The sequence below is a fragment of the Lissotriton helveticus genome, chromosome 4_1, assembly GCF_964261635.1.
Source record: "Lissotriton helveticus chromosome 4_1, aLisHel1.1, whole genome shotgun sequence".
Lineage (NCBI taxonomy): Eukaryota > Metazoa > Chordata > Amphibia > Caudata > Salamandridae > Lissotriton > Lissotriton helveticus.
The window spans coordinates 1,331,061,128-1,331,083,236 of record NC_136063.1 but is presented as its reverse complement, the minus strand read 5'-3'; positions in this window follow the sequence as shown (position 1 = coordinate 1,331,083,236).

Here is a 22,109-nt window from a genome sequence, read left to right as displayed (position 1 = left end):
GGTTTAAAGGACAGATTTAAATAAATCATCAAACAGTGTTTCTCCTAGCCTCAGAGTTATTCTGTGTGAGTGTTGTGCCAACAACTACTTAAAGGAAAAATCTGCATAGCTATCTGATATTTTTGTGGATTCGCAGTAAATCCCAGGCCCAAGCATTGCAATCTGGCAACTTATAAATCGTCATGCATAAACCTTTTGCCTTGCCTTTACTTTTGAGGACCTTCCACAGGCAGACCAAACATAGGTTTAAGTTTAATTGTAGCAGAAGTGTGTGTGTGTGACATTTACCATTGTGTTTCTTTAATATCCACATTGTAGGGAAACCTTTTTCGTTTAAAACCACCGAAAAATTGGGAATTTAAGTTGAATCTTTTCATACTTTTTGGATACTTACTCCACCCTTCTTTTGGAGTAGATGTTGGTGGATAAATGTGATTGAAAAACGTTATGAAGATATATATGAATCCCAACAGTTACATTTTTGTCGATATTCACCTCCAATGGCTACCCCGGCATTTCTATAGTGAACAAACCCCCTCACCCTTAATTCTGGATTTAAGGTTTCATGAGATCTGCCACAGTTGTGTATTTTCCTTAGAATTCAAATTTCATTCAGAAACCCCCCCCGACAAACTCTGTTTTGTGGATAAGAATTTCCAGCTACAAATGCATTTTCCCAGCATCCAAGCAGGTGTAAAATGTGTTGCAGTGACAGCTTCAATGCATTTCAGGACAATCACTACCTGTATCTTCATGGCACACAATTCTAAAATATAGTTAGACAACATAGCAAAATGTACGCCCATTAGTCTTGCCTTCAAACCAAAGCAGTTCTAGAATTAACATCTGGGTCATTGCTAAGTTGTAATTAGGCTGTATCTACATATTACATTCATTTTCACCATGACAGTATTGTAGCCAGGCAACAGATTATTTATCCTAATGGCGAAGAATCAACATTAACTGTTTGTAAGCATTGTGACAGGACTGTTTATCTTTCTACCAGTGTTGAGACACATCTTCTGCTTTAGAACAAAATGTCAGTGCTTCACTTTTTATTAGGTAGATTTGAAAGCTTTTTAAATTACCTCTAAAAACAAAAGAAAAAACTGCTTAGACAATGTGCAATGTCAGGGAAATAGCGCTCTAATTACCCCGTTTTGTCGAATGTATTAAGCGCGTGAATGTTGTAATTAGATTGTTTCACCAGGGGCAGTTGGAGAGGGCACTTGAGGAAGGGTGGAACATCGGTGGTACAAGCCTATTTCCAGGGTTACATTTGTTCTAATGTTTAACACTGGCTATAAGGCGGTTTCGTCTGACCTCCTTTCACTACAAAAGAAGAATGAAAAGATGAAAAAGTAAAAAGGAGACTAAACACCCCGCCAGTGCTTTCACAACATCATGTCACCCAAGGAATCGGAAAAGTATACGCAGAAGCAGCTGGCAAGTGAAACAGTTCTGTATTTCAGTGGCAAAAGAAGGGGAGAACCCTTAGAATATCATGAGGAAGGAAGAAATCAATATGTGAAGTTGTGAAGACACATGTGGAGCCATCGCTGCTGTTCACAAGCTGGACTGTGAAAACTTGCTACCTCAGGTCCTACTTGGTACTTAGGTAGAACCCGGTGTGAGGATACAATATGTGTTCCTGGATGTACTGTGGAATGTTAGAATAAGTGACGTTGTGATGTATTCCTATAGGTTCTGTATCGATCCCCCTATTCCTGACCCTATTCTGGTTAACAAACTAACAAGTTAACTAGCAGCCATCCCATGAGGCAGAAAACCCCCATGATGCAGGAACCGTTATCTGATAAAGCCACACTACGGCACAGGAGCGTGTTATCTGATTAGGTCATAACGCTTGCCATCTAATTAGACAAGCGATATTCCTCCAGCCCCTGATAAGGCATACGGAGTTTTCAAAACAAATCAAACCTATGACACCTTGGGAAAAACCCTGCGGCCATTGTTTTGATTTCACCGAGAACTTCAGCAAAAGAATGTGCTAACGACCTGGTCGTATGACATCCTTATTGACGTATCTATGTCCATCCTTACGTCAATCTCGGCACCTTAAAGGTATAAATATTACCGATATTGCCCTATGCAAACACACGCGGTGGTGACGAGGACGGAGCAGCCAGACTTGCCGAAGCCCAGAGCAGAGCAGACCCCGCTGGCGCAGCCCTGCCTTCCTGACGCGCTGAGAACGAGAAGCCGTTTTTCTCCTGCCGAGAAATCCAGCTCCGGCGCTTCCGGGTAGCCCTCGCAGGCAGCCTGGAATATCGAGACCAGAGACGAGAGATACCATCCCTCATCCATCCTAGATTCCAGGTACAGAACTGAATAACCCCTCGCAGAGAATTCTTTAGTCAGTCACTTGGCAAAACAAACTTAACTTAAACTGTAACTTTCTATTCCCGCCCACGTATTAGGCTTAGGTCAGGTACACGGGGTAGGCGTAGCTAGAAACACCAGTTGAGTACGATTAGTCAAATGTATATGTGTATGTAATATATTTTATTCATTTTAAACCTTCATATGGCTTAGAAACCATATCAATGTTTTTACAATATTATTTTATACTTCTGCTTTTAATGTATGCACTTTACTTAATCATAAGTATTGCAATAATATCGATCCATTTCTCTTGTACGAGAAAAGAGACTGATCAATAAATAACATCTTTTATTGAACATGCCCGTCTCTTCCTTTTCTCTACAATCTGATGAGACTAAGAATGCACGTACTGACTGAGTAAAATAAATTGCCTTTTGTTTTCACACGACTCTCGAGATACACTCTTGATTAGGGGAGAGCAAAGTTGTCATGTTCTATGGTTGTCAGAAACTAAATCCCTTCTTGTCTATCCAGGGAGGTTCAACTCCTCCTTGCCTATTCGAGAAAGTTTCTAGTGAACTCTGAGCTAGCTGGCAAACCCAAAACTTTAAGTCTAATATCGACAGTAGTAGACCTAGTTAACGTCTGGTCTAGGCCTATACTATTGAAGGTATTATTCCAATGCGCAGAGCCTATTGGGATAATAGGAACTACACTACATGGCGCCCAACGTGTTTGGAAGGGCGATAAAATTAACGTAAGACATTTAGAGTAACTCAGTCGTGCTTTCTCACTCAGACCCCTTTTCCCATAATACTCCAAAGACGTCTGGAGGAAACCTCGCAGGAGGAAACTCCTATGTATGGTACTTGGTTTAGTCAACGTTGAAGGATAAACCGTTCCAAAAGATTGTGCATCTAATCTTTGTTTCCACAAGAAACCTGATCTGCAAACAAACAAAGTAACCATCCTGTCGGTAAAATGGGAGACAGTGATGAAGAAAGAGAGGCAGTTAGATTAGCAACTGAACTCGCAGCAGCTGATGCTGCACTGCTAGACGCAGACCAGGATATAATACTCATCCCGGTCATTAAGAGGAAATCTATAACTTTAAAACTTATAGAAAATGGACTGACACCTAGAGGTGGTACAGTCATATTCGTAATTGAGGCACACGAATATCGGCAGACAGAGGTATACTATTCATGGATACATTTTCCAGCAGCAAATGCTGTAACAAAGTACTTCCACTATTACAAAGTAGAGGAACCTCCTGGAGAGTACACTCCTTTCGAGGAGGTGGAAGTACCACTTAAATTTCAAGAGCATTTGCTCTTATTTAATGGCGCCCTAAAACACAATAATCACATCACAAGGCTCGGTCCTTTAGGTAGACCAGGAGCAACGTGGCCGGTCCTAGCCGGATACACACCATATCCAGACATCAATGGGATGTCTGCAGCAGAGCTGTTAACACAGTTGAAACAATTAATAAAATTACATAGACAATTAGTCCAATATGTGATGCGGACTTCAACAATTCAACCAGCAATTAAAATTCCACAACTGACCCCTCACCAGGGGAACACAAATAAAATTACACCACAGAACATACAATCCTGCCTAGGTAAAGTACCAGCTAAACGGGAACAAATACCATTCTGGTTAGCACAAAAAATCACCCAAATAGAGGCTGTGTTTCCAGACACCACCCCGTTAGAAAAACACAGGATTCTGACTATCTGTCTTCCAATGGGAATCGCACCACACATTGAGGACTGTGACACTTGGGGTACAGTCTTTGCTTCCATCTACACAAAAACGCACGGTGTTCCATCCATTTCGGTAATACCAGATGTGCTAAAACAAATTCAAGACGAATATGGTCCAGAGCCCGCTTTAACTCTTGGTATGAAATTACTAAAAGACTTCAAGCAGGTCTCGGCTATATTATTAGCCAACATAAAGGGAGAAGCAGCAAACGTGGCGATCCGCCAGAGGTTAAAGGAGACAGATATAGCAGACCAACCAGCTGAAATTGCCAGAATCATAGAAAAATCCTATGAGGAACTAGGTAGAGATAGTTTAGGTGGAATACCAGTAAAACCACAACTGATTGAAAGTCCTGAAAAAATATTTTTTAATAATAATTCAACATCACAAAAAAAGAGCTGGGATGGAAACAAACAATCCAATCCTAAAGAAAAGAAATTCCAGTCCAGAGGAAGGTCTCCTCGGCGGAGAGAAAAATCTCCGAACCAAAGACACAGGTCACCCCAAAGTGACCCCTCTGGGAAAAGATATAACCTTATAAATAGGGATAATATAAAGAAGCCTGATAGATATCAAGACATTGATACACGTCCCTCTCAATCTTTTCAGACTTCCTCGCAGAAATCGGAAAGAAGAGGACGATCAGAACAAAGAGAAGAGCACGCCAAGTCCAAAGACAAGGAACCTGCTCAGCTAAAAAAGACATTACAATTTCCAAAAAAGAAGGTAGCTAGTATCAAGGTAGTCAACAATGCCGAGAATACTGAGGACACAACTGAAAAACGGAGAATGGGCTCAGACAATGCTAGACAGCGCAGCAGAAGTGAGCATAGCTCGCAAAGCCCTTATGAATCATCTGGAGACAGTGGACACGAATGAATATCTTCAAGTGGAAACTGCAGACACCAGAGTTAGCAAACCTCACAAAATATATGAAATAACTTTACGTATAGAGGGGGATAAGACTAGAAAAATAAGGGGACTATTTTGGGATAATCTCTCCAAGGGCTATGACATCCTTCTAGCTGAAAAAGACTGGCCACCAGAGTTTGTCAGGGAGTGCCCTCATGGCGAAGAAATAATTATGCCTGCCTTCTCAAATCATATCCCAATTCATAAAAAATACACACTTGCTAGAAAGTGGGCAGTAGCCCTAGCTCCTGCTTTATATAAAAATCACGTAGGATGGGATGAGGACTCTCCTCCTCACAAAATCCAGTTAAAATCACAACCTACTGCACAGAGGCAGTACCCAATTAAGCAAGAAGCTAAAAAACAGGTAAAAGAAATCCTAGATCAGCTAGAATACCAGGGGGTGATTGAAACTTGCACCTCACAAATGAACAACCCTTTGTTTCCGGTCTCCAAACCAGACAATTCATATCGTCTAGTTTTGGATTACCGACACCTTAACTCATGTTGCAAAACTTTTGCAGTGCAAAACTCGCATAGTGCTGCACTAATGAATAACATAGTGCGCAAAAAATACAAAACAACATTAGACATCTCTAATGGATTCTTTTGTCAAAACATAGCACCAGAGAGCAGATATTTGTCTGCATTCTCAATAAATGGCACTCAAAAACAATTCTGTCGGTTAGCCCAGGGGTACAAGAACAGCCCGGGAGTATTCTCAGCGAGAGTAACAGAATTACTACAAACATATGACGACGAAGCATTATCATATGTCGACGACATATACTTAACAGATGATGACTTGGAGACTCACTTGAAGAGAGTGAACACCATAATACTTGGGTTCGCAGCAGAGGGTTACAAATTCAACTTTAAAAAATCCAGAATTGCCCATCTGACAGTCCTGTTCTTAGGATATGAATTATCAAGTGAAGGCAAAAGCCTGGCTGACAATTTCCTAGAGAAATGTGCCGTACTCCAAGCACCTAGAACACTAAAAAACCTACAGTCAATTCTAGGCTTCCTAAATTTCGGAAGAACATACATTGCAAATTACGCAGAAAGGGTCAAACCCCTTTATGATCTAATAAAACCAGATTTTAAAAGAACCAATTGGACTCAAATATACACAGAAATTCTGAGATCCTTACAAACAGACATGTTAATTAAAACAAAATTAGAAACACGTGATAACACACGCAATCTTGTGATTCGAGTCATCCCAGGAAGATGCGGATTCACATACCTGACCTCCAATGAGGGAGAAAAGGTACCAATTGCATTCAAATCACACTTGTACACAGAGGCTGAAAAGAAATTCAGCATTAAAGAAAACATTGTTCATGCAGTTCAAACCGCAATAGCTAGAGAAAAAGATCAAGCGGACGGTAGACATATCACAGTCAGAACAGCAGAATCGGCCTTTGAGGCATTAACAACCCCGGGTAATTTACCAACAACAACATTGAATCCGGAATGGATACAATGGGTGAATTCAATTACAACGGACAAAGTATACTACTACTTTGATCCAGAACTAAAGGAATTGAAAAATCTAGAATATGAAAGAACATTCCCTCTGCCTATCGACATTCTGCCCTTATGACAATACGCTTGTGTAATCTATACAGACGCACATGCTCAACCCTCCGTTTGGGGAGAACAAGCATACAACCCCACATGTGAGATTACAAAAGAAGTGTGGCGCGGAGGTAAACTAAGACCTCTATTAACAAAAACACACTCAGTAGAAACTAATTCAGAACAACAGACTGAAATAATAGCATTGAAAATGGCGCTAGATAATGCGGATCGCGAATTCCCGACACTTATAGTGTCCGATTCATATTACTGCGTCAAATCATATAACAAGGATTTGCAGACATGGATTCAAAACGGTTACAAAGATGACACAGGTGCAACAATAAAGCAGAAACTGCTCTGGGAACAAATAGCTCTTTTACAAAAAGAACTACCAAAGACTCACGTGACACACTAACTGAGTCATCAGCGTGATGGCGTTCACGTTGCAGGGAATTCATTGGCTGAAACAGCCACAGCGGTAGCAACTAAATCGGCTTCCGTAGTTCGAAAAAAGCGTACAGTGAAGTATATTGACGGTGAAACAGTGCTGGCAGTGAAAACGTCATCAAAAGGCGACTGCTCAGCGCTACCGATCAACTATCCACTCAATTATACATACATAATCGATGCAAACTCCGTCCCTTTTGCTCGAATCCCTGGAGTGGGGGATAGAGTGATTCCAAACATGGACAGGAGAAACTTGTTAATCGCAGACGCACATATGGGCGAGGGTCTCAGACACCTCAAACTAAAAGATTCTCTGGAAGAATTACAATCAAGGTACTGGTGGCCAGGCATGAGCCTGCATCACACCATGTTTGTAAAAAAGTGCCCAAACTGCAACAGGAATCGCAGTGGTGAGAGAAACGGTGTAATACCGTGTCGCTTCACTCCAGAAAAGATCAACAGTAAAAAGCAAAGCGTCCGATTAACATATACAGGCTAGTTTCCACTTATAATGTAGATCACCAGCACTCGGCTGACGTCTGGACTGTTATACAAAGATTTGCGAGTCTAAATGGCATATACGCTAAGAGCATGCTACGTTTGACCATTGTTTTCACTCGAGCCCTCCAGCCTGAGGGGAAACATGGCCAAATGAGCATAGCACAGCGGGAATCTTCTCACTTCCTTCCTGAGGGATACGGGATGGTGTAAAGAAAAAACCAAGGCATAAAGCAATCTATAACGGAAAGGATATTAGGTTCGGGAGCTGGGTGGGTCAAACATCTAATAAGTGTCCAACGTAGTCTAAATAACCTGCCAAGAAATTCTCTGAAGGGATTCAGTCCGTACGAATTATTATTTGGAACTAGGATGTTAATCTCTGACCTTGACAGTCAGACTTCAGTGGTAAAGGAAAAAAGCTTTGATATCAAAGATCGTTTGGCTATTTTACAGGACTTAAACGAAACAAGAAAAGACCTGAGCAACATAAAGTTGAAACAGCAGCCAACAACCACTGAAGAACCACCACCTGTCCCAGCAAGACCTGTCTGGATTCCAAAAGTCGGGGATCTAGTCAGAGAAAAGATCACGGTAAAGAAGGAATTTGGGCCTTCTTACAGAAAAGCAGTTCCTGTCTTGTCTATCAACGGGACAAGATCAGTTGTACTACCGCAGCTTGCTGGTAAAAAGGAGAACCGAGTTGTATCCATCGACCTGGTAAAACCACAATCATGTGGCCGATAACAAACAGTAGGCCAAGTGGACTCCCCATGAGTAGCAGAACACCAAGGTTTGCTACCAGTACAGAGGTCCTAACAAAGAGGCTAATCACATTCGAAACGCCTACAGAAGAACAACAAGGACTATGCAACAATGCAATGGAACTTAGACCTCTGAAAACCCAAATAAAAACATTTAGCAGAGACACACCAATCTATAATGAAGTAACAAACGACTATGCAAGAAACAGTAATCCTGAAACAATTGGAACAATAGACAGAACTGCATCCGGCTACTTCATAAACTTCGATGATTCCTCTGAAGGCTTCACTGAATCAAAGACACAGCCATCATCAAAAACCTTTAAAGATAAAGCTAAAGAACTTTTGAAACAACTGAAAGAAACATATCTGATTTCTCCATGGATTGAATTTTGGGTGGGTTTTGGTGCATTTATCCTCATACTTTGGTTCATCATGATACTAACATTGGGACGCTTCATTGAGGGAAAATATGCTAAAATGGACACAGCAAGTCAGAAAATCAACTTGATCCTCAAACCACACACATCTTCACACGTCGAAAAAAGAGAACTTTCTTCAGTCAACTTCACAGCCAATCCTATACCGGGTGGGGTAGCATGGGACAACACTGACTACGAAATCTATGGTCCGGTTGAAATCCTGAAATATCCACACCAAATTAAAATCTCATTAAGTGACTTCGTAAAACCAAGCACATTTGCTGATGATTGGGACTTTGAAAGTATAAACAATATGATGTCTGACTTAGTGATGTCTGCTAAATTTACCAAACATGATTATTTGCAGGGTTCGACAAATTATGATAGTATGTACTGTTATAACCACTATGGTAACCATTTTCTACATAGATCTGCACAACCTAGAAATGTTTTAAATTATAATCAATGGGAACATTGTGCAACCCCTCCAAAAGGAAGCTCAAGAACCGTTTACGACAAATATTCATACTTTTCAGGTTTTAACATAAGTAATGCTGAAACATTTTATTTCAAATTGTCAAATAAGACAGGGACAAAGACCATGATAACAAACACGAAATTGATATATTCAGACTCATTCTTTGAACAAATGAATACTTTTGGTTTTGATTATTGGGACAAAAATGTTGAATTGAAAAGTGTTTGGGGCACAAAAGAATGGCAAGTACAGGGTATAGAATCTTTGTTTAGAGCCTGCATGATCCCAGAACAAATTATATTTTTAAATGACACTGTTCAACAAACTACCTGTCTTGGCTTAGCCAAAATCAAAGATTTAAACAAACCGTCTATTCCAAAACCAACATTGAACAGCAATAGCTCCACAGACGAAGAGATAGACGTAAATTATGTATTAAACCAAAACAGAACACATCCTGATTGGAAACAGTGGTTGATCTGGCCCACAGATACTAATAACTGTCAAGACAGATTCCTGAACAAAACACAGGGGTTCAAAATGACCAGGCCAGACCCTAGATATTCCGAAAGACAACACCCAGGAATAATAACCACCTACAGTGTGGGCAAATTATGCCTTCAATGGCTACAGACTTCCACACTGGCAGAAATTAAGCAACACCTAACTTTACTTACTGATGGTGCTGACTTGCGTGATTTCATTATGGGACCGCGCAAACAGCGTCAGAAACGTTTCATAGCAGCCTCTGTATATGCAGCATACAACGAGGCCTGGAAGGTTACTCAAATTGAGACAGCAGAAAGAATACGGGAAATTGACCGTATTAATTTGGAAAAATCACTTTCTGTAGTGGACAATGGGTTAATGACTCTGTCCTCCAGAATTTTTTCTCTGGACAGCATTGTGTCTTCAGCAATCGACATAATATCGCAAGACTTACTGTTGTTACAACACGGTCAGTCTCAATTGCGTTCTATTGTACAGCTTGGCTGGACGTTACAAAATCTGCGTTCAGGCTATGTGCCTTGGCGTTTAATCAACACAACGTCACTTTTCAATATCTTTAACCTTGCTGATAAACAAATCAGTATGGCCCAGAAGGGTGCTGATTATACAATCCTGAGCATTGAGAAACTCGAAAGATTACCAGTGACAATGTCAGAACGACCTGTCAGTGAATGGATAATACATGGGATAATTAATATTCCAATCTCAACCTTCAGGTTTCAATACTGCCAGAAATATATACAGGCTGGCATGTACAAAAAATTGGGAAAAGGGTACATTAAAACAAAATGGAACCTGCCCTATTCACATGCATGTGTCAGTAATAAAGGACAGAAAGTGCTTCTTAGTGGCAATAATTGTGCGATGTCACTAAGCGGTACACTTCTGTGTAACGGAATTAGTTTGCATGGAGCCTGTGAAGGGAACTCAAATAACCTTTCATGTCACCAGCTAGGCACACCTGCTACAGAGATAGAACCATTCTTTCAAAGACTCTATAATGGGAGTTACATTCTAATTGTGGACCGCAGATGCTGTAGTCTTATGCCCGGGACTCCTTATCTCGTAACTACGACTGCGAAGGTCAAGTGCTGTGGACGCTTATTGTTCCCCAGCTCCTTTCCAGACAGGGAGGCAAGGGCATGGCCCAACTTGAAAATTACTTCTATTCGAATAGATACTTTAAGCAGAATGAAAACAGTGCTTCTTCAGACGCCGACAAGGCTCACGTCATCAAAAGAAACGTATGATCTCCTAGTCGCAAGGACGACTGCAGAGATACATTCATTGTTATCGACTAATTCCCCCATACATTTCGCAGAAATCCTGAATGAAATCTTAAATATTTCTGATACCAGTGGAGTCTCAAAAGTATTTAAGACAGTATTTTCGATGGCATTAACACCATTCAAAGCCATACTGGGTATTTTTCCCGATTTCGTCCACTCGATTTTTGGCGGACTTCCCCTCATTTTAGGACTAATTGCAGGAATCCTATTCTTAGTCCTTATATTTCGTTATGGCAAACCATGTCACAGACAAAACACCTGCGACAAGGGAAGAAACAATCCTAGCCATTGGATACCGGGACCGGATATCAAAAATCCTGGGACTATCCCGGCTTAGAGACCTGAACATGACTTGGTTTCTATCATTTCGACCCATGTGGCATCGATGTGTTTTACCTGTATTAAGGTGCCTGCTATGCGGAGAAGAATGCGTGTTAGACACCTGTCTGACGCTACAATCGGATGCGCCAATGGATGCAGAAACATTGTTGAGTCCAACAAAGGCTCATGCTTTGTGCTGCCCTCAACGGCTACCAATCCTGATGACGGCATTCGTGGAAGCTTCACCACTACGATTAAGGGGTAGTGAGGTTCAAAGTGAAAGCAGCATCGATCAGGTACGACCTTCTGTCAGCAATCCAAATCAAAATGTCAATGGAGACAATCATGCGCACGAATGCATGGTTACACCTATTTCCGAGTTAGTGGAACTCTCCCAAGAAGCTGTTGACAACTTTTTCGAGAGTCTAAATGATATGATGTTCTCACCAGAGCAGAAATAGAGACTTTTGAGCAAGCTCGTACACGGCGTTCCCTGAATTTGACCTTCAACTAGAAAAGCAAAATACCATGAACAATTTTCCCTCCAGTTCACGGACAGCAATTTTTTTCAGCAGCCCCAAAATGTTTTTGCATATTTTTCGGGACACTATCTTCTGCTTAAAGTAAGAACTATTCTTAGAGAACTAAGATTTCTACTTTTAGATAGCTTATAGACATTAGCTGCCCGCTGGTATGTTCATAATTATTTTATTCTGTGATGGAATGGTCTCGAAACTTTTTTCTGTATTAAGAGCCATTTCATGTGTAAATTCTCATATACCATTTAGCAATAATGTATACAAATGCGTGATTAATTTAGCATTATTTCACAGCTTGAGTGCATACAATACATGTAAATGCCTTTATTTTTCCCGTATATTTGATAAATTCAAAATGCATTTATGTATTTTGGGGTGGTAAGGTATACACGATACTCTACAGTATGTTTTACTATGCATAGATTAGTAAATATGTCCATAGTTAGCGTGGAGTGGGTGTGATGTATTCCTATAGGTTCTGTATCGATCCCCCTATTCCTGACCCTATTCTGGTTAACAAACTAACAAGTTAACTAGCAGCCATCCCATGAGGCAGAAAACCCCCATGATGCAGGAACCGTTATCTGATAAAGCCACACTACGGCACAGGAGCGTGTTATCTGATTAGGTCATAACGCTTGCCATCTAATTAGACAAGCGATATTCCTCCAGCCCCTGATAAGGCATACGGAGTTCTCAAAACAAATCAAACCTATGACACCTTGGGAAAAACCCTGCGGCCATTGTTTTGATTTCACCGAGAACTTCAGCAAAAGAATGTGCTAACGACCTGGTTGTATGACATCCTTATTGACGTATCTATGTCCATCCTTACGTCAATCTCGGCACCTTAAAGGTATAAATATTACCGATATTGCCCTATGCAAACACACGCGGTGGTGACGAGGACGGAGCAGCCAGACTTGCCGAAGCCCAGAGCAGAGCAGACCCCGCTGGCGCAGCCCCGCCTTCCTGACGCGCTGAGAACGAGAAGCCGTTTTTCTCCTGCCGAGAAATCCAGCTCCGGCGCTTCCGGGTAGCCCTCGCAGGCAGCCTGGAATATCGAGACCAGAGACGAGAGATACCATCCCTCATCCATCCTAGATTCCAGGTACAGAACTGAATAACCCCTCGCAGAGAATTCTTTAGTCAGTCACTTGGCAAAACAAACTTAACTTAAACTGTAACTTTCTATTCCCGCCCACGTATTAGGCTTAGGTCAGGTACACGGGGTAGGCGTAGCTAGAAACACCAGTTGAGTACGATTAGTCAAATGTATATGTGTATGTAATATATTTTATTCATTTTAAACCTTCATATGGCTTAGAAACCATATCAATGTTTTTACAATATTATTTTATACTTCTGCTTTTAATGTATGCACTTTACTTAATCATAAGTATTGCAATAATATCGATCCATTTCTCTTGTACGAGAAAAGAGACTGATCAATAAATAACATCTTTTATTGAACACGCCCGTCTCTTCCTTTTCTCTACAATCTGATGAGACTAAGAATGCACGTACTGACTGAGTAAAATAAATTGCCTTTTGTTTTCACACGACTCTCGAGATACACTCTTGATTAGGGGAGAGCAAAGTTGTCATGTTCTATGGTTGTCAGAAACTAAATCCCTTCTTGTCTATACAGGGAGGTTCAACTCCTCCTTGCCTATTCGAGAAAGTTTCTAGTGAACTCTGAGCTAGTTGGCAAACCCAAAACTTTAAGTCTAATATCGACAGTAGTAGACCTAGTTAACGTCTGGTCTAGGCCTATACTATTGAAGGTATTATTCCAATGCGCAGAGCCTATTGGGATAATAGGAACTACACTACAACGTGATCTGGTTGATGCCGAAGACAGAAGACAGGACAAACATTACAGGGTTCTTTGGGGTCTTTGGGGACAAGCTTGAGAGGACTGAGTATTGTGGGTCTAGGGTCCTGCTAGCTGAGCCCGAGAGGACAAAGCTATGCAGGGCATGATGGCACACCCCTCCCAGGACCTTCCACACGTGTTTCAGAGTTTAGCTGTGCCATTGGTGATAATGTCTTACCATTCTAGGAGTTTCCAAGATCTCTGTTCAGAATCATAGCCCTTCTGGTCAATGGTCTTCTACCGCATTTGGAGTCTAGTATAGCTCGGATTTTAAAATCTGGCAGTAATTATTGGTGGCTTCTCAAATCGAGAATTCCCATGTGTTGACTTCATTAATGTAACAGTGGAACAGTGGCGGCTTCTCCACTATGGGGGAGGAGCGTAGCCCCACTGCTTTCAAGTAGTGCGAAGTAGAATCATAAAATGATAATACGTTTTAAGTAATAATCATTTTATGTTTGTGCAGCTTTGTGGGTGGGTGGGGCTGCTCTGCTCTCGGAGCAGGGCAGGGGAGGAATAATTTGCCCTCTCTGAAGTGCTCAATGACTGTTTGGTCGCCCTCTTTGGCTGCCCAAACCAGTCAGGCGCACTTTTGCCGTTCTCCATGCAGGCTGCATTACAGACTCCAAAGAAAACATGCCCAAGCCCCCATTTCTTGGGTCAGCGGTGAACCAGGATCCTCAAAACCAATCACAACGCTGAATTGCAGCGTTGTGAATGGACAGGGGAGCCTGGGTGGTACCAATCACAACATTGCATTGCAGTTTTGTGATTGGTCAGAGGGGCCTGTCTCTGCCTCCTGTTTTTCTAGGAGAGCAGGAGCAGCACCGCGTGACCCAGCAGCAAGGTAAGTACATTTTTTAAAAGTTATTTTTTATTATGCGCAGCCTCCCGAACCCTACTCCATGCGTACCCATCCCGCCAACTGCAAGCCATGCCGGCTGCCACTGCAGTAGAAGCATGGGCTCTCTGTTTTGGAATATCCAATCAGACAGTCACTCGATTGATTTTTCTAGTGACCATGAGATAATATTGTTGCATAATTTCATTCAAATTCAGCCAACAACAGAGACCAACGACCATTCGTTGACAAAAGCGGTACTGCTCTAGTGCCTTGTTGATTTTCTCTGTTTGGCCATCAGTCACTGGATACTGTCTTGAGGATAAAGTTCCATCAATATTCAACAGATCAAAGAGAGATCCACAGAACAGTAAAAAAAACTGAGAGCCTCAAAAATGAATTAGTACTGTGGGTATTACCATGACGTTTCACTATGTCACTCACAAACACTGCAGCTTTGGCATTTAAGCAGCTTTGCAGTTGTTTACAATGGGCAATTTTGTGACAATGCCCACAGCTACCAATATGGTGGTAATATGGCCTGTAACTGGAGGCAATTTCACTATAAAATTAATTGACTTGGTGTGCTAGGGTCTTTGTGATACTGGAATTGGATTCACAAAATCTGCTAGCACTTCTTACAAGCATGAGCATACATGGAACACAAAGATAAATAAAAATTAACATTGTTAATCATTGATGATCACCATAAGTACAAGTGTGCCAACAGTATTGCTTTCTTTTTGCTTGGGTGGCTGAATAGCGAGGACGCATGACATCATACTACAGCTTGTTCCTCTAAAACTGATGTAGATAGGTGCAAGCCTTCATTTTTTAAAGTAAGCCCTTCAAAATATGTCCAAAAATATTTTCTTTCAATTCTCTTTCCATTGTTCTAGGTTTATTGTGCTTTGTTCCTCACTGACATGTTCTGAGGAAACTTTGATGGTAACATTTAAAACTTTTTCTTCTGGGGTTATCACCATTGGTGATCGGTTGGCATTCGATGTTTGAGCAGCATAGCCATTGCAGTCTAAGGCATCCGAGTTGCCATCAGAGGCGGTACACCAAGGAAGTGCTGCGGGGGGCGGTGGGGCAGGGCGGAGTGGGGCAGGATGGGGGGAGTTGGCGATGCAGAAAGCGCAAGGTAGTTTTATTTATTTAATAACTTACTTTACTCATTTCCGTCGTATATGTCCACTACCCCCCACCCTGCCCCTCCCCTGACCCGCCTCAGCGCCCTGCAGCACTCCCCCTGTGAGCCGCCCCTGGTTGCCATTCCTTGAGCCAAGCCAATACTGAATTACAAAAATGTAGTTATTTAACAGCTGTGACCATCTCAGTTGCCATGATGCTAACTCTGTAGTTGGGTGCAGGAAATATAAGTTCCTGTGGTCCGAAAGTATGGTAACATAGTGATGAGCTCCCAGAAATAATGGGTCCATTCCTCGAAAACCTACTTTTATGTCAAGGCATTTTCGATCACTCACAATGTAGTTGCATTCTGGAGGTGACAGTTGGTGGGACATATAAGCCACTGTATGAAGTTTCATAGTGTCTGAATTTCATTGAGGTAACACACCAGTGACTCATCCTCTTCGACCAAAAAAGGTAAAGTTGGATCAGTGTGCTGTTAAATGTGAGCTATCTGAAAGTTGCTTCATCAGACTATTACAAAACATAGGGGAATATTAACCAATATTGTATGCAGCGCAGTAAGCCACATTGCTATGATGTGTAAAAGGGAAGGTATGATACAGCGCATTCCTACCCTTTCCTTGCGCTGACACCCTTTTGCCTGCCTAGTGCCAATGCAGGTACCCTTGCACTATGGTGCAAGGGTGCCTGCGTTCATATAAGATTGTCTTTGTGCCGGAAGGGACACCTTCCTGCACAAAAACAATCCTCAGAGGCATTTTCTTTTTTTTCTGTTTACTACAGAATGCAGCACACACAGAAGGTGGGAACAACTAAGAGAAATAAAGATAATTCTCATTGTTGCACTTCACCTGGAGAGGCATAACATTTTTATGCATTCCAGGTCAACCAGTACTGGTAAATCTGACAATCTGACAAAATTCATGGGTGGATCCATGGGAACACCCATGCTCCACCCATGGAATGCCTCCCTGGGGTGGGGCAGGTTAACGCAACGCAGCTATTTGGGCTGCGTTACCCCAGATTTATCAAGCCATGCATGGCGACACACGGTGGCCGTGTATAGCTTGATAAATCTGACTTAGGTTTTGTGTCACTCTTGAGTGGCTCAAGGATGATGCAAAACCTTTAATAAATATGCCCCACAATTTCCTCAACATCTTAATTACAAGAGTTACGGTGGCAGAGAAATGATGAATTGATCATCTGTAAAAGTCTCTGATGTCCTAGAAAGCTTTTAAATTCTGTCACAGAAGAAAGCGCTTTCTATCGAACAATCGCTTCTACTATATATAGATCCATGTTAATAATAGAGGGAGTGATAATGAACCTTAAGATTGCAACTTTTTTCGCGTGAAAATATGCTTCTCTAATTGGACATATACATTGTTTCCTCCTTAGTTTTGCAAGCCAGTTGCACAAACTGAATGTGTTCTTTTACGTTTTTAGAAAGTATATCAAGATATTGTATTTGTAGACAGTTGCACAAAAGTCCATTTGTGAAAAGCAGCTGGCGCAATTACAGAACTCAAAAAGCATAATCTGGTAATCATTGAGAGTTTTGTAATCTAAAATGCCATCTTCTCCTCTTCCTTCTTCCGGAACCATAAAAAGAGGTAATTCCCTTGCAAACTCAGTTTTATATAAATTGATGTATAATTTCCCTGCTCTAACAAGACTGGTTTATAGGAAGTGGATATCAATTTTTAACCATAATTCCGTTGAATGCCCTGAGATTGCTACACACCCTAAACTTGCCTTCTTTCTTTAGCATGAAAAAGTAGGTGTTGGACTCGGCCCTTTTGGCAGGTTCCCCCCAGAACTTTTTGAGTTCTCCTAGCCTTCTTCAGTAACCTGGTGTTGGTGATTTTAGGCCTCTAAGCACTTTAGCACTGTGGTCCAGTGTAAAATGCGTGCGCTCTTTGTGTATGTGTGGTCAGACTGGCCTGCCCTCCCATAGGAATGCATGGGGGTATGTGTGTCCATGGTGATTCCTGGTATGAGAAGAGTGCAGGGGTGAGTTTGGTATGTATGACCTTGCGAGGATAAATGCTGCACAATGGTGTGTGCAGATTTATGGTGACTGGTGGAGAAAGGACACTTCTAGAAGTGGGCATTTCTGTGTACTGTTTGTCTGCCTGCCTGATGTGAATTGCATGTCTGGCTTGTAATTGACAGGTGCTGGATGATGTGGGTAGCTCCAGGAGCCAGGATGAGTCTGCCCAGTTGTGAATAGGGAGATCTGCATGTAGATGGGAGGGAGGAGGTGCACCTGGGACCTGAATAGGACTGTGCCTTCCCTCCACAATGCCGGCTCTGCCCCCTGTAGTGTGTCTAATCACTGAGCCCCCACCTGACAAAGGAGAGAGGAGCTGAGCAAAACAAAGTGCTCCAAAGTTCCCCTATACCAGTTCTGACTTGTATCCCCCCAGCCCTGTGCTGTGACACAAAGGGTTTTACTAATATAAATATAAGGGCTGTGTCTCCATTAAGTTGCTCAGTTCTTGGTTGCTGTTCCTGCTGGGGCAGGCTGCTGCTGAGTCCCAGGGGGGCTGCCAGGAGGGCTTGCCTCCCTGGGCCCTGCCTTGCCCCTGGTTGCCTTAAGGACTTTTGGGACTTGTTTCTACCTTTCTAAAGGACGTTTTTGTTTGCTGTCCTAGCTCCCTGGGAGCGCTTTATTTCCATTACAGCCAAGCACTGTAATTGTCCTAAGGAGGAGCGCTTTAATTGCATGGCCCCCAGGAAGAAGGGGCGCGAGGGCTCCACAGCACAAAGCTGCCTGTGCAGGATGGAATCCCTGGCATAGGGATTCCCCAGCGTTTTTCCTGCAATCACAGGTGCCCACCCGCCTATTTTTTTATTAAAAATGACGTGTGCCCACCTAGCTTATGGAGCACCATTGCGGGTACCCACCCCGCTGGGCACTTTAAGTTTCGAGGGAGCCTACCCCTCCTTTGCGGTCCAAGAAAGTTGCTGCCTCCATGGCCCAAGCCGCGGCCGCCCGGAAGTCAGGCAAACTTGGTGGTTATGTGGGCGGGGCCTGCTCAGAAAGCGGAAGTCGGCGTGGGGCTCCCGTGAGCATGGGAGAGCCCCATGCATCTGTGGTAGCAGCCAGCGAGGAAACCAGACAACGCTGCTGGAGGTGAGGGGGGGCCCTCATGTTAATGAGGGAAGCACCATGTGCATCAGAAATAAAGAGAGGCGGCCAGGGCAGATGCCGCCTCCCGAGTCGAGAGAAGATGGAGACCGGAAGAGACCTGCCCCGCTTCTCCAGATAGTAGGACTGAGGCCGTGCTCTTTTGCTTTTTGTTTGTGGCATTGGTGCCCACGAGACACCTGGGCAGCCATGCTGGAATTCCTGAGCAACCCCCACCTGATAGGGGGTCGCTCTAATGTTGGTGGCCATTCTTTTAATAGAGCCCCAGAGCAGGTCCCCACAGCACCATGCCATGAGTTTCTACACAGCTGCCCTGCCGTAGCGGGCAGATGCACCAATGGGGGCATTTTTAATAGATTCCCAGTGGGGGCTGGAAAGGCACAAGGGTGCCAGGCCCTCTACATTGCTCTCAGCTGCAATGCACCAGGGTGGGCAGCTGCAACGTGGGCCCATTCGTTTTCTAGGGCTCCAGTGGGGACCCGGGGGTGCTGATGCGCCAGAGCCTGATGATTGACTTCCACCTAAGAGAGGACAGCTGCAGGGTCTAATGTGTTTAGACTTATGAGAGGATTGCATAATGTGTTTAATGCTGATGAGGTTGGCACAGAATGTAATTCGCGCCTGATATGATACTGTGCATAATATTGGTTATGGCACAGGCTGATGCTAAGTACAGTGGTAACTGGTTGTACGTTTACGATCTGTTTTACTTTTACTAAGTTGGCTTTGTGATGGCTCTGACAGTGGTCTATGTAGCCCTGTCATGTGTATATAATCCCTTGTAAATATTGCCCAGTGCCAGTTGGCACAGTGTATATTGTGTGATTACTATTCTAATGTGTTATGAGAATACAAAGGCTATTTTTGATATAACCTTGTGTGGAGTTCCTTTTGTAGTGTGCCTGGGATGTTGTTGCTGTGTGCGTGCGCAAATGCTTTACACTTGGCCACCGGGATAAGCCTGACTGCTCGTGCCAACCTACCAAGAGGGTGAGCAGGGGTTATCTTTGGCGTGTAACTCCCTTGCCCTGACCAGAGTGGTGGTCTCTGCCTGGCTTTTGTGCAAGCCTTAGCCCACCAGAGATCCCATACTAACAGTAGGCAATGAAGCTGGAGATTTAGAATGGCCTATAAAACCCATGGCCATGTTTTCTTCAATATATGCCTCTCAATACTTGTCCTCCTTTTTGGTCTACACAAATACAGGTGAGAGATGCTCCTGGTTCTAAGTCTAAGCATCAAACAGCAATGGGGGAGGGATGAGGGGCTGTTGGGGGTGTTGGGGGGGGTACACTGGCTTTTTGCTTATCCTATATGTCTTGAAATTCTTGATATATTATGGCTAAAAGTCTTTCCTCAGCTTCAACTATGTCATGGTTCTGATATGTGCAATGACTTACAAACAATTATGAGCCCAGAGTAACTGTCACAATGACCCAATCAGTCTTGGAGTAAGGTAATCAAGTCCAGGGCATAACCCAGGTTGCCTAATATTGAAGAGCATCAGCTAAATCAAACTAAACAATTTACCTGTACTATATAGATATTATCATAGTCATGAGCAGAGCCAAGGCCCCTATAGATCCAGATGTTAAATCACTGCCATCACTGGCTAATCAGGCCTTACGTACCCCTTTGGGGACCAGCGGGAAATGCTATGGTTCGAGTAAAAGACAGGCCCAAAAAATGTTCTGTGGCTCCAAAAACAACGAGGGTATGCACTGGGGAGTAAACATCGGCACATTTTCTGAAGAGTAAGTACATGCAGGGAATTTAGCAATATCTTATTTCCACTCACCGAGCAGGAATATGGCTCATCTGCTGTTTTTTGGGTGGAAAAAATACCCAAATCCAAAAGTGCAGCTGCTTTTAGAAGCATTGGAACAGGCCAGCCAATTAATTTAACTTCACGATAACTGCAGAGAAATATATTGCCGGGACTCCTAACTTTAAGGCATTTTCTCTAGCAGAGAAGTCTATGTGCCTCACCAGCCTGTAGGGACGTCCTGGCACACCAGCAGAATAAGCTGCACACAAGGTCTCCTGTTTGGAAAGCTGCTTTAAAGAGCACTGTTAGGGGCCATCCAGGGTAATTACCTTAATAAAATTACCATTAAGGTATTACACTGTGTTAGAAATGGAATTCCTGGTTGGCTGAGTAATGCACCCAGGCCAGGCATGAACCACCACTCTAGTCAGGGTAAGCTAGATACACTCTAAAAGATAACTTGTGCTCCCTTTCTGGTAACTTGGCACAGAGCAGTCAGGCTTATCTAAAGCGGTAATGTGTAAAGTATTTGTGCAACACACACACCCTAACACTATGAATATACCACAAAAAAACCACTCATGTTTAGAAAAATAGCTTATTTTATCCTGAACAAACCAAGACCAAAATGACAAAAATCCAATATATATATGTTGAGATATTGCATTTTAATGGATTAAATGTGGTAAAGTGCCTAGAAACAAATGGCTCCAAAAAGGTTACTTTAGGTCAGGCTGGACCGGGGAAAAGACAAAGTTTGGGCTGACTGCGATGGAGTGCGGTGTGACTACAGGACACAACCAGGAATAGGTTAACATAGTACCTTTCCTGGTTTCAAACAGTTAAATGAGTTATTCTTCTCCATGCAGTGAAGGTGATGCATCAGCTCTGCATATGGATGCCGGAGTCGAAAGGTGTTGAGCGTTGTGTCGTATTCTGGCATGCAATTGAGGAGATACGTTGATCTCATCAAGCTTCAGAGATGGTGAAAGGCTGAGCAATGTGCCTTTCTCTGGAAGCAAAGCGCTGGTTCTGATTCGATGCGCTGATTTTACTTCTGCAACATGGTTGATGCACCATTTCTGTTACACACAGACTGGAGATGCATCGAAATCCATGCTGCAAGTAGTATCTGTGCCACTTCCAGTGAGCCAGGTACAGGAGCAGGGTTAGAGATTTTGATATCCCTGAGTCTAAAAAAACAGGAGGCAAGCCAACAAGCCCTTGAAGATCACTTGGAGTGAAGGCAGACACCATCTCTTCGTCAGCAGAGTCAGAGAGCAGCAGGCAAAATGGCAACAAACAGAACAGCAGGCCTTCAACATCACCAGTCCAGTTGAGTCCTTTAAGCAGCACAGCAGTTCTTCTGGCAGATCTTCAGTCACAAGTCCTGTAGTGTCTGATTTGTATTTATTTATTT